At 36.4% G+C, this 12,869-nt stretch overlaps 1 protein-coding gene across 2 annotated transcripts in view; it reads left to right on the top strand.

The window, feature by feature from the left end:
- The window catches only part of CTNNA3 (catenin alpha 3), a 1,804,468-nt gene that overhangs the window by 807,424 nt on the left and 984,175 nt on the right, over positions 1-12,869 (top strand). The window lies entirely within an intron of this gene.

The raw sequence follows: 12,869 nt of genomic DNA, 5'->3' as shown, positions 1-12,869 counted from the left end.
ACAGTTGTATTCCCTTGTTTTTGTGGATTTTTTATTTTGACTTAACTTTGTTTAATGATTATTTAAAACATTATTGTAGTTTCAAAGTCAAAACCCCAAAGTAAGGCACATTTGAAAAAACTCAAGCTTCTCTACCTTGTCTCTCTTTCCTGGATGTCACCATTTTTTTTTTTTTTTAAGATTTTTTATTTATTTATTTGTCAGAGAGAGAGTGAGTGAGAGCGAGCACAGGCAGACAGAGTGGAAGGCAGAGTCAGAGGGAGAAGCAGGCTCCCTGCGGAGGGCAAGGAGCCTGATGTGGGACTCGATCCCAGGACGCTGGGATCATGACCTGAGCCGAAGGCAGCTGCTTAACCAACTGAGCCACCCAGGCGTCCCACCATTTTTTTTTTTTTTTAAGATTTTATTTATTTATATGTTAGAGAAAGAAAGAGGGAAAGCACAAGCAGGGAGAGCAGCAGGCAGAGGGAGAAGCAGGCTCCTCTCCCAGCTGGGAGCCTGATGTGGGACTCCATCCCAGGACCCTGGGATCTTGACCTGAGCCAAAGGCAGCTGCTTAACTGACTGAGTCACCCAGGAGTCCCTGATGTCACCATTTTTATTAGTTTTTGGTTTATCTTTCCTTTCTTTTTAAAATATGTATAGGTATATCTCTATATGTGTATTCCTGTTTCTCTTTTCTTTGATAAACGTAGCATACTATAAATGCTTAAACACCTTGCTTCTTTTCTCCGAAATAATATATCCTTGCAGTATTTATTAATATTCCTCATTCTTTTTACAAAGTACCTAAAAGTCATGGGACTCTTTGTGGAGCAACATGTAATATTTACATTTGGTTTTTAAAATAAGTATCTTGTACTAAACTTGTTCCTGCTGTCTGTTATTGTGACAGTGCTTAGTAGGCACTGTCCTAGTGCTTTATATGTATTGCTTCCATTGATTCTCAGGACTTCCTGGTAAGGAAGCAGTTATGCTATTTCCATTTCTTATTGAGGAAAAGAAGGCATAAAGAGATTAAGTGACTTTACCAGGGCTTGTAGATAGTGAATGGGCAGGACTGGATTCACATCTAGGCAATCTGACTCCAGGGTCCATGCTGTTTATGACTCTATCATACTGCCTGCCCCTTCTGGAATACAGAAAAGGAAATAAATAAACAGAAGGAGTTAATACAGTTGAAGAAAACATACAAAAGAACGCTTTATATTAAGAACTTTTTAATCACTAACATTTTCCCCCACTTAATGAACAAATCTTATTTGATTTTAGTGACAATTTATTTTGATCTACTTCACAAAAGTTTTTTGAATATTCTTTAAGGACATGGTTGAAGATGTGTTGATACCCAGTGCTTGACAGATGAGGTACCTGAAGTCTTGGAGGAGGCAGAAGATATGGCTGGTTGATAATAAGTAGGAGCTTCAACTCTTGCTTCCTGTCTCACATAATAAAGCTTTGGAGCCTTTGAACCCAAGTAACCAGTTATCACTCTGAAGATAGCATATTCAATTCTAGACCCTTCTAAGCCTGAAGAAGAAGGCTGAGTCTAGTTCTGACCGTGCATTAGCATACTTGCTTCTAAACAGGTCACCCTCACCTAAATTTTCCTTTCGCTTTTCCTTCTACAGCTCTCAGAGATGGTGTAGTTCCATTGATATATGGCTGCTCATTGGACTACTTCTTTTTTGTTTGTTTGTCAGTTTTACTGAGAAATAGTTGACTTACATTGCTGTATGATATTCTTCATGATAGTCTGATTTATGTATTTGTGAAATAATGACCACAATAGGTTTAGCCAACACCATCATCTCATATAGATACAATAAAAGAAAAGAAGAAAAAAGAAAAAAAAATTCTCCTTGTGATGACAGCTCTTAGTATTTACAGTCTTAACAGTTTTCTAATATATCACACAACAGTGTTGGCTACAGTCAACATGTTGTACGTCACATCTCCAGCACTTACTTAGAACTGGAAGTTTTGATCTTTTGACTGCCTTCCTCCAACTTCCCCTACCCCACTATCTGCTCTGGTGCCCACAAGTCTGATCTCTTTTTTCTATGAGGTTTTTCCCTTTCTCTCCCCCCTCCCCTTTTAAAAGTTAATATAAAATGTATTATTTGCTTGGGGGGTACGGGTCTGTGATTCATCAGTCTTACACAATTCACAGCACTCACCATAGCATATACCCTCCCCATTGTCTATCACCCAGCCATCCCATCCCTTGCACCGGCCTCAATCCAGCAAGCCTCAGTTTGCTTCCTGAGATTGAGTCTCTTCTGGTTTATCTCCCTCTCTGGTTTCATTTTGTTTCATTTTTCCCTCCCTTCCCCTATGATTCTCTGTCTTATTTCTCAAATTCCTCCTATCAGTGAGATCATACGATAATTGTCTTTCTCTAATTGACTTTTTTCGCTTAGCATAATAGCCTTCAGTTCCATCCATGCCTTTGCAAATGCCAAGAATTTTTTGATGGCTGCATAATATATGATACACACAAACAGACACACACACACACACACACACACACAGAGGCTTGTATTGCTATATATTTTCCTCTCAGGACTGTCTTTGCTGTGTCCCACAGATTTTGAACCGTTGTATTTTCATTATCATTTGTTTCCATGATTTTTTTCAATTCTTTAATTTCCTGGTTGACCCATTCATTCTTCAGTAGGATGCTCTTTAGTCTCCATGTATTTGGGTTCTTTCCAACTTTCCTCTTGTGATTGAATTCTAGCTTCACAGCATTGTGGTCTGAAAATATGCAGGTAATGATCCTAGTCTTTTGGTACTGGTTGAGACCTGATTTGTGATCCAGGATGTGATCTATTCTGGAGAATGTTCCGTATGCACTAGAGAAGAATGTGTGTTCTGTTGCTTTAGGATGGAATGTTCTGAATACATGTGTGATGTCCATCTGGACCAGTGGGTTATTTCCTTGTTGATCTTTTGCTTGGATGATCTGTCCATTTCAGTGAGGGGTGTAGTTGAAGTCCCCAACTATTATTGTATTATTGTTGATGTGTTTCTTTGATTTTTTTTTTTTATTAATTAGTTTATACAGTTGGCTGCTCCCACGTTAGGGGCATAGATATTTAAAATTGTTAGATCTTCTTATTGGACAGACCCTTTGAGTATGATATAGTGTCTTTCCTCATCTCTTATTGTGGTCTTTGGCTTAAAATCTAATTTGCTTGATATAAGGATTGCCACCCCAGCTTTTTTTTTGATGTCCATTAGCATGGTCAATTGTTTTCTACCCACTCGCTTTAAATCTAGAAGTGTCTTTGGGTCTAAAATGAGTTTCTTGTAGACAGCATATTGATGTTTTTGTTTGTTTGTTTGTTTTTTGGGTTTTTTTTTTATCCATTCTGATACCCTGTGTCTTTTGATTGGGGGCATTTAGCCCATTTACATTCAGGGTAACTATTGAAAGATATGAATTTAGTGCGATTGTATTGCCTAGAAGATGACTGTTATTGTGTATTCCCTCTGTTCCTTTCTGATCTATGTCACATTAGGCTCTTTATTTTGCTTAGAGGACCCCTTTCAATATTTCCTATAGGGTTGGTTTGGTGTTTGCAAATTCTTTTATCATTTGTTGTCCTGCTAACTTTTTATCTCTCCTTCTATTTTCAGTGATAGCCTAACTTGATATAGTATTCTTGGCTGTATATTTTTCTCGTTTAGTGCTCCGAATATATCATGCTAGTCCTTTCTGGTTTGCCAGGTCTCTGTGGATAGGTATGCTGCCAATCTAACATTTTTTACAATTTTTAGTTACAGACCTCTTGTCCCAAGCTGCTTGCAGGATTTTCTCTTTGTCTCTGAGACTTGTATGTTTTACTATCAGATGATGGGGTATGGACCTATTTTTATTGATTTTGAGGGGGGATTCTCTGTGCCTCTTAAATTTTGGCGCCTGTTTTCTTCTCCCAATTGGGTAAGTTTTCTGCTATAATTTGCTCCAATATACTTTCTGCCCCCTCTCTCTTTCTTCTTTTTCTAGGATCCCAATTATTCTAATTTTTTTCATCTTATGGTATCACTTATCTCTTGAATTCTCCCCTTGTGATCTAGTACTTGTTTATCTCTCTTTTTCTCAGCTGTTTTATTCTCCATCTTTTGGTCTTCTATATCACTAATTCTCTCTTCTGCTTCATTTGTTCTAGCAGTAGGAGCTTCCATTTTTTTTTTTTTGCATCTAATTAAAGCTTTTTTGATTTCAACTTGGTTAGATTTTAGTTCTTTTATTTCTCCAAAAAGGAATTCTCTAGTATGTTCTATGCTTTTCTCAAGGCCAGCTATTGTCTTTATAATCGTCATTCTGAGCTCTAGTTCCCACATCTTTCTAACGTCTCTGTTGATTAGGTCCCTAGCAGTAGTTAGTGCCTCTTATTCTTTTTTTGGGGGGTTATTTTTTTCTGCTTTGTCATTTTGTCCAGAGAAGAATAAGTGAATGAAAGGACAAAATGCTAAAAGGGTAACAATAACCCCAGAAAAATATACACTAACCAAATCGGAAGAGGTCTGAACCCAGGGGGTGAGGGAAGAAAGGAGGAAAAAATACACACACACACACACACACACACACACACACACACACATAATCGGGCTGGTGAATAGAAGAGAGCCACACACTGATTTTGGTTGTATTTTTCTTTGTTAGAAGAGATGGCTTCCCAAAATTTTAAAGAAAAAGAAATTATATATATACAAAAATAGTGGTGAATACGACGAAGGGATGGAATATGACTGTGAGGATGAATATTAAAAAAGATTTTAAAGAAGAGATTGATAGGAAGTTGGTTAATAAAAGAAAGAAAAACATTAAAAAAAAGGGAGAGAATGTGAAGAAGTGGGAGACTAGAACAAAGCCATACACTAGATTTAGGGTATATTTTGGTCTGTTAGAAGAAACTGTATGCCACAATTGTAAAGAAAGAAAAACATATATGTACAAAAATAAGGTTAAATATAATGGGATAAAATATGACTATAAAAATGAAAATTAAGGAAGATTTTAAAAAAAGTATTGATGAGACAGAATCTTGGCTAAAATAGGAAAGAGGAAAATTTTTTAAAAAATAGGAAAAGAAAAAAGAAAATTAAAAAATTTAACTTGGAAAGACTAATGAATCATGGAAGAACATCCATGAATACTATGTCATGTATTTTTCTAGTGCTGGAGTTTTGCGGGTCTTATTGATTGGTAAACTTGGCCTTGGCTGGATGTTTTTCCTGATTTTCTGGGTTAGGGTCCTGTTGCAGGGAGTCTCAAGTGTCTTCCCCTTGCTAGGGGCCAGCCTAAGTAATCTGCTTGGTTTGGGTTCTGTCTCAGTAGCTTTTGTTCCCTGAGCACTTTCTGTACAACTTGGAGGAAGAGAATGAAAATGGCAGCCCCAGAGGCACTGAGAGTGCCAGGCTCCTGTCTTCAGTGAGCCCTCAGGGAAAATTAGTCAATCATGCCTGTCTCCCTGGTCTCCAGCTGAGGTCCGTGCTCACCTGGCCTGTGACTGAGTCTTTCTGTCTCTGGTGCATGGCCCTCTTTGGAGTTTTCAGACCCAGCTGATTGCTGCAGTGCGCTCTCACACTGCTCCTTCTGGTGGTGTGTGTGTGTGGGGGGGGATTCCCCAGATCTGCCACTTGTGGTGTCCTTGTTTGAAGAGCAGTGGCCCAACTGTGCTTAAGATCACGGCTTAAGGTAACCCTCAGCTGAGAGCCCATTTCTCAGCTCCGCCCTTGCAGCTGGCTTCTCTGCTCAGATACCTGGGAGTTCTGCCAGTTTCAGGCACCCCCAGTCTTTCTGTGATCCTGAAGGTCCTGAGAGCAAACTGTCCCAGTGAGGATTCCATCCCCAACTTGGCCAATGGAATGATGTCCCTCCATGGAGCAGATTTCCAAATGTTCCAATTTTGTATTCCACTGCTCTATCATTTGCCAGTAGCCAGCTGATGGAGGCTCCCTCCCCTCCATACCCCATGGTCTATCTTCTCATCTATCCCCTTGGATTCACTTCTCTGCATTTCTTACCTTCCAGTAAGTGGTCGCTTTTCTGTTCATAGAATTGCTGCTATTCTTTTCTTCAGTCTTCTGTTGATTTTGTAGGTGTTCAGAATGGTTTGATAACTATCTATTAGGTCTCCTACTCCTCCACAATCTTGCTCCCCCTGGACTACTTCTAATTTCATTGTGAATTTCCTCTTCTTCTTCTTCTTCTTCTTTTCAGTATTTAGTGAGGCACTGATCATTTTTCTAATCTTGCAAATGAAAAGTCTACTGTATATATATATGTAGTATTTGAAAATACCTGCTTCAAGGGAAACATGATTTTAAAAATTCGATGCCACAGTTAATTGGCTTTAATTATATATAAAAAGTAGAAACTGCTGAATCCTATGCCTTTTCTTTCTTTATTGAGATTATTGTGCTTTTAAAAATCTGCATTAAAATATGAGATGGAAACAAACAAAAATATTATCAGAAAAATAATTTTGATAGTCTTAATTAAAATATAAATCCACACAAATATGGAGATAAATTAAATAGTTTTTCAGTTACTATCTAAGTAAGATCCTGCATTTTAAATGTTTTATTTTTATTATCTACTTATTTTTGTAACTTTCTGGTTATAAAAATCTTTTGTTTATACTATATTAAGTTTCGGTTGTTTTATGTGTTTTTATGTTTTTTTCTTGTGTTTGTTTTTTATACTTATTTATTTATTAGAGAGAGAGAGAGGTGGCATGAGCAAGGGGAGGGATAGAAGGTGGAAAGTGTACTCCTGACTGAGTGCAGAGCTAATGCAGGGCTCAATCTCAAGACCCCAAGTTCATGACCTTAGCTGAAACCAAGAGTTGCATGCTTGAGTGAGCCACCCAGATGCTCCTTCTTGTCTTTTTCATGACTTTTTAAAAATCCCATCTATGTAGAAATAACTTTAACTTAAATTACACATTGTGTTATATTTATCTGTTTTTGAGGGGAAAGGTGAAGGAAGTAAAACTTGTAAAGTAGACTAAACACTCATAAAAGAAGACATAGGAAATAACTTAAACACAGGAAATCAGGGTTCTGGATAATCTCACTAATTTAGAGTGATAAAGTGGATAGAATATAGTTTCTGGTATCTGAGTCATGAATTCCTTTCAATCTCCTTTACTTATAACACTGTTCAAGTTATTAATGATCTCTACACATATAAATTGCCTCTCAGATTATTTTGAGAACAATAGGACAGCAACTAGTAAATCCATGGACAGAGTACCTAATTAATAATTTTGCTTTATTCATATATATTTCATTCTAGAAATGATCGAAGTACATTCAATAACTTTTTACTTTATGTTATAATTTATTTTGCAAAAATACTATGTAGATGATGCTATTTATACATAAGACATATATGCATACATACATCTGCTTTGCCAATAGTGTTAGATGCAAAGATTATAAGGATGAGTAAGATAGCATCCTACTGCAAGAAACCTACCAGTTTTTTATTTCTGCCTCTGTGAGAGAGTCCTTTTGGACTTAGTTTTGATTGGCTATGATTCTTTAGACAATATCTACAACAAATCAGAACTTAGTATGTAGCCTTACAGAAAAAGAATTGTAGAGTATTTATTCAGTACTAAAATGATTGATCTTGTATTAAATTCTAGTGTATTAGGTCTTCCCTAGTTTTCTTGGATGGGGTAAACTTAATCCTCTAATCTTCTCCCAGAGGTTTGCTCTTCTTTGCCTTTATCATCATCCCACTTATTAACAGCTAGTAAGTACAAGTCTCTTTAGCTATCTTGCCATTACCAGTATGAATTTCTGTCAGGCATATTGATTATGATTTTTATTTCTCCACAATGCTTGTTTCTAATTCTCTTTACCTAGTTTTCTACTTCAAAATTTTGCTGCCTACAATATTCTCTTGGCTCTCTCCTCTAGAATATTTGCACATTAAATCATGCTTCAGAGTCATTTTATTAAATTCCTCTTATTCATGATCTCTTTGTTGTTTGGGTGGTTACATGCAATTATTTGGAACAATCTTAAAGAACCCAAAGGGCCCAAAGTAGCTATTCCTATTAAAATACACCTTCTTATTGGGTGTTAAATAGTTTACTCTCCTGTTTAGGCACACAGCTAGTGCAAGCAATGAAAAGGTACAGGGCATCTTGGATACTTTGGAATTTCAAATTATTTCCTGATGTCTTCTCAAATCTTCCTATAAAGCTTTGTGAAGCTTTTCTAAGATTGAAAACTGCATGCAAGCACCCAAGGGTCAGGCCTTTCCTAACCTATGCTTAATGGCTTTGCTGTGTGAGCTAAGATCATTTATAAAAATCACAGAAGAGCAGATTCATCTGTTACCATGTATAGTAACATCTCAACGAGACAACTAAACATGACAGCTGAAGGGACTTGCAATTGAGAGAGAGGAAAAAAAAAAAACAAAACCAAAAACAAAAAACATGAGCAGAGTTGAGAGCCATATAATTATCCTCATTCACACTGTGACTAGCTTTAAAGTGATTTATTCAAAATGGTTACCCATGTACTCTTAGTCACCTCCTTTCTTGACTAAGTGCTAATTCTGATTTTGGTATTTCTCTGTAGAATATATTTGTCTTGCCTCTTGAAAAAGAATTGTGCTGAATTTTCAGTAGTGTTTAAATCAGTTAATCATATTTCCCAATTATCCCATAACATTACTTATTTGAATTTCAAGTTGCAATGTTCTTAGAGAAAGCTTAATATCTTCATTATACATACAGTCATGGTTAGCTAATTAGCATCCTGAATGCTGCAGTTTAACCGGGATGTCACTGTTTCTGGGTTGAATGATATATTGGGTTTTATTATTTAAAAATTGTAATGATATTTAAAAATATCATTGTTGAATTCTAATTAATAAGAAGCCCCCTTGCAAGTGTCCAGGCACCATATGAATGCATTATAGTTCTCATTTATTGGTTTATAAATAAAAGTACCCTTGAATGTTTTCCAAAAGACTAATGTGATTTACAATACAGTTAATGAAAATTAAGCTATATTGGTTTTCCTGAAGGAAAATTGCACTACATAATTATTTTAAAAATCACTGTTTATTTCTTCAATTTGTTGAAAAACAAGAAACAGATTCAAAACCTAAGAGAACACATTGCATTTGACATTGTCTGTAATTAAAAGATCAGTGCCTCAGAAACAATTTTATCTTGAGTTACCATTTTAGTTGCCATTGTACTTAAGGATTTTTTTATCTCCTTTCCTTAAATAGGCATTCTTGTTTTTTAAATACAAAATGTAAAGGAGCTGCAATTATTTGTTATTAGATAAGTATCTTGTAGTTTTACTAATTTTTAGCATTTAGGTCTCGTTATTTTAATTTAATGATTATTATACAATGTACAAAAATATGAATCAACAGAAGTCAGAGAAATGAAGTGATGTGTACTCTGTTACATGTTGGACAATGGCAGAATTGGTACTAAAACTCAGGCCTCTGAATAGCCAGTCTAATGCTTTTTCCTTTATCTGGACTTTTGGTTCCCTGTGATCACTTGAGCTGTGGTATCCTAGAAAATATACATTCAAGGTTCCTCCCTGTCTGTCATGGCCTGGTAGCTCTTTTCATTTTAGCACTCATTACTATTCCATTGTCTGGGGTACCTGGTTGGCTCAGTCAATAGAACATGTGATTCTTGATCTTGGGGTTATGAACTCATGCCCCCTGTTGGGTATAGAGATTACTTTAAAAAATCATATTTCATTGTCTGCATGCACAATAGTTTATCCATTTACCTACTGAAGAACATCTTGATTGCTTCTGGGTTTAGGTAATTATGAATAAAATGATTTATAAAATCCATGTGAAGTTTTTGCATGGAGGTAAGTTTTCAATGATTTTAGGTAAGGAGTGAGATTTCTATATTGTATCATATGGAAGGAGTATGTTTAATTTTGTAAGAAACTGACAAAGTTTTCCGAAGTCTATACTATTTTGCATTCCCTCCAGCAATGAATGGACATTCCTGTTGCTCCACATCGTTAGCACTATTTAGTATTCTCAGTGTTCTGAATTTTGATCATGCTAACAGGTGTGTAGTGGTATCTCATTGTTGCTTTAATTTGCATTTCCCTGGTGACACATGATGTGGAGCATGACATCTTTTCCATAGTAACCTTTTAACAGAATCATTCCCTTCTTAAAACTCATCATTGACCCCTCATTACTTGTGAAAAACAGACTCTATGATGGCCTGGACAGTTTGCTATGATTTGGCACATGCATAGTTACCTCATCTTGTATTAGATATATATTGTTGCTGTAACAAATTACTACAAGCTACACATACTTAAAGCACAGTGCTTAAAACAACACAAGTTTATTATCTGAGGGTTCTCATAAGCCAGAAGTCCAGCATGGATCTTGCTGGACTAAGATCAAGGTGTCAAGAGGACTATATTCATGTTGAGGTTCCAAAGAAGGATCTTTTCTGTTGCTGAAGATGCACAATTCAAATTCACAGGGTTGTAGGACTAAATGTCTCTATTTCCTTGCTGGCTGTCACCTGGGGCAGCCTTAGTTTCTTGGTGCCTCACTTTAGTTTTTGCACATGAACCTCTACACCTCAGAACCAGCAATAGGGCATCTATCCTTTTCAGGCTACGATCTCACCAACCTTTCTTCCATAGTCACATCTCTCTTTGACTACAACCTGAAACCACTTTTAAGGAATTGAGAGATCAAATTAGCCCTACCTGTGTAACCCAGTGTAATTTTCCCATCTCAAGATCTATAACTTTAATGATATCTGTAAAATACCCTTTGCCATGGGTTCACAGATTTCAGAGGATGTAAGAATTTTTATTCTTATCACACATCTCTTATTACCTTGATCACTCTCTAGCCACATTGCTTCCTTTCTGTTCCCAAACCTGTGAAGCACTTTCCTACCTGAGATACATTGAATTTCCTGGGTCTTCCTCCTTGGATTTCTTCTTCTGACTCTTTGCATGGTAGTAGACTTAGTCAAAGTTGGTTCAGAAAGTAGGTCCAACTGAATTCATAAATAAGAATTTGGTGAAGTGAAGCTATGAAAATTTGGGGAGAACGGAAGCTGTAGACAAGATATTGAGTCTGACAAGTAAGAAGGTAATACAATTTCTCAAACTTACATGGTTGGACCGTTAACTCAGGTCCCTGATGTATTGGAAGAGGTTGAGTTTTGGACATGTGAATTTTTTTTTTTTTTCTGCAATCAGTGTCCACTCTTGTATTGGGATAAGGAAAGTACATGAGGGTTTATCAAAAGCAATCAGGAAGCTCATTTGCATTCTTCTTCTCTAATGCTGGATCTTTTGTTTTAGCTGAGGGGTTAGTAGGCTACTGATTTTGAAAAAGAATCATTCAAATAAGAAGGCATTGCTTAAGAGAGAGTATAAAAACACCAGTTATTTTTCAGTTAAGTGTCAATCTTGATCTTTTTACATGGAGAATGAGCAAATATATATTGCATAATTGTTAAGTAGCAAGCCAGTAGAGTGTGTAAAATAGAGCCAATGCTATGACAGCCCTCCTAGTCTGATGAAACTCCATAGATATCCATCACCTTGTATTAGAAAATGCAATACAGCCCTTAGAAATGTCATTGCTATTTTCAACTCAACATTATTTGGGACTGGTGAATAAATTAATCAGTCTCCCTTTTAAAACACTGTAGCTTCATTTTTTTGTTTGTTTTGTGTTTTTTTTTTTGTTTTTTTTTTTTTTTTTTAAAGATAACTCTGCTTCAGGATTTGAAGTTTGATGGATTGAAGAAGAAAAGCTTTCCCCTGTTTATATCCTGGTAAAGGGAAGCCTTGCTCTTAATTTCATTTCTTCACATTAGCTAAGGAAATTTTTGTATCTCAGGATATAACCTGATGTTTAATAGTGGAATGAGCAGTGTAAAACAGGATATGATTTGGAATTAAGGAAATGGAATACAGTGTGGAAGAGGCTGAGACATTACAATGAATCCTGGCTTTTCTGTAAAATCTAACTGTTGTACTTCTTAAGGCTATTGATTGTTAAGGGTGTTGGCAGAAGAAAAGGGAATCAGGTGGTCCTGAAGTGGTATTTAATGTTTTGATGGAGAATCCATGAACAGGTGGTAATGAGGAAGACACTAATAGTCACTGGAGATGGTCATGTAGGCAAAGTGAGGTAGTACCTTGCTTCTGAGGATCTAAAACACAGAATTCAACAGAAGGGTCCAAGTATCAGGAGTGTGATCATGATGGTGACTGAACTTGGGTATGGGGTGAAATACCTGACTGCAAAACTAAACAACCATAAGGCAGATTTGATGTTTAGTCACAGATCATTTTGCCAGAGCTTCTTTCATGACTCCATCCTTGATGAAATCACAACAAGATTTCTCATAGTGATATTTTTGAGCTTCTAAATGGAAGTTAAGGAGCCTAGCTACAGGGAGATGAAGAGACTATTACACAATTGTCTCCAAAACTTGTGGCTTTAATTTTTTTTTCTTTTTTATTCATTTCTATCCCCCTCTCCTTTCCAATCCTACTTTTTAATTCACTTCTGTCCCCCTTCTTTCTCTTCTTTGGTTCATGGCAAAGAAGAATAGAGGATGACAGTATAGGGGCCATGAGGAAAATAAGGGAACCTTATTTCTGTTAACCTTTGAGAAGTCCTGCCATAGACAATTCTATATATTTTTGAACAGGGATGTTACCAATGATCATCGAGTGAAGAAAGTCATATTCTCCAGTTGAGCAAACAGAGATTGGATTATCAGTCACCTGTGTGATCAATTTTTTCTTAAAGAAACACAAAGTATCTGCCCTTTATAGCATCA

The sequence above is a fragment of the Mustela nigripes genome, chromosome 4 (assembly GCF_022355385.1).
Source record: "Mustela nigripes isolate SB6536 chromosome 4, MUSNIG.SB6536, whole genome shotgun sequence".
Lineage (NCBI taxonomy): Eukaryota > Metazoa > Chordata > Mammalia > Carnivora > Mustelidae > Mustela > Mustela nigripes.
This window is presented reverse-complemented; position numbering and strand designations above follow the sequence as displayed.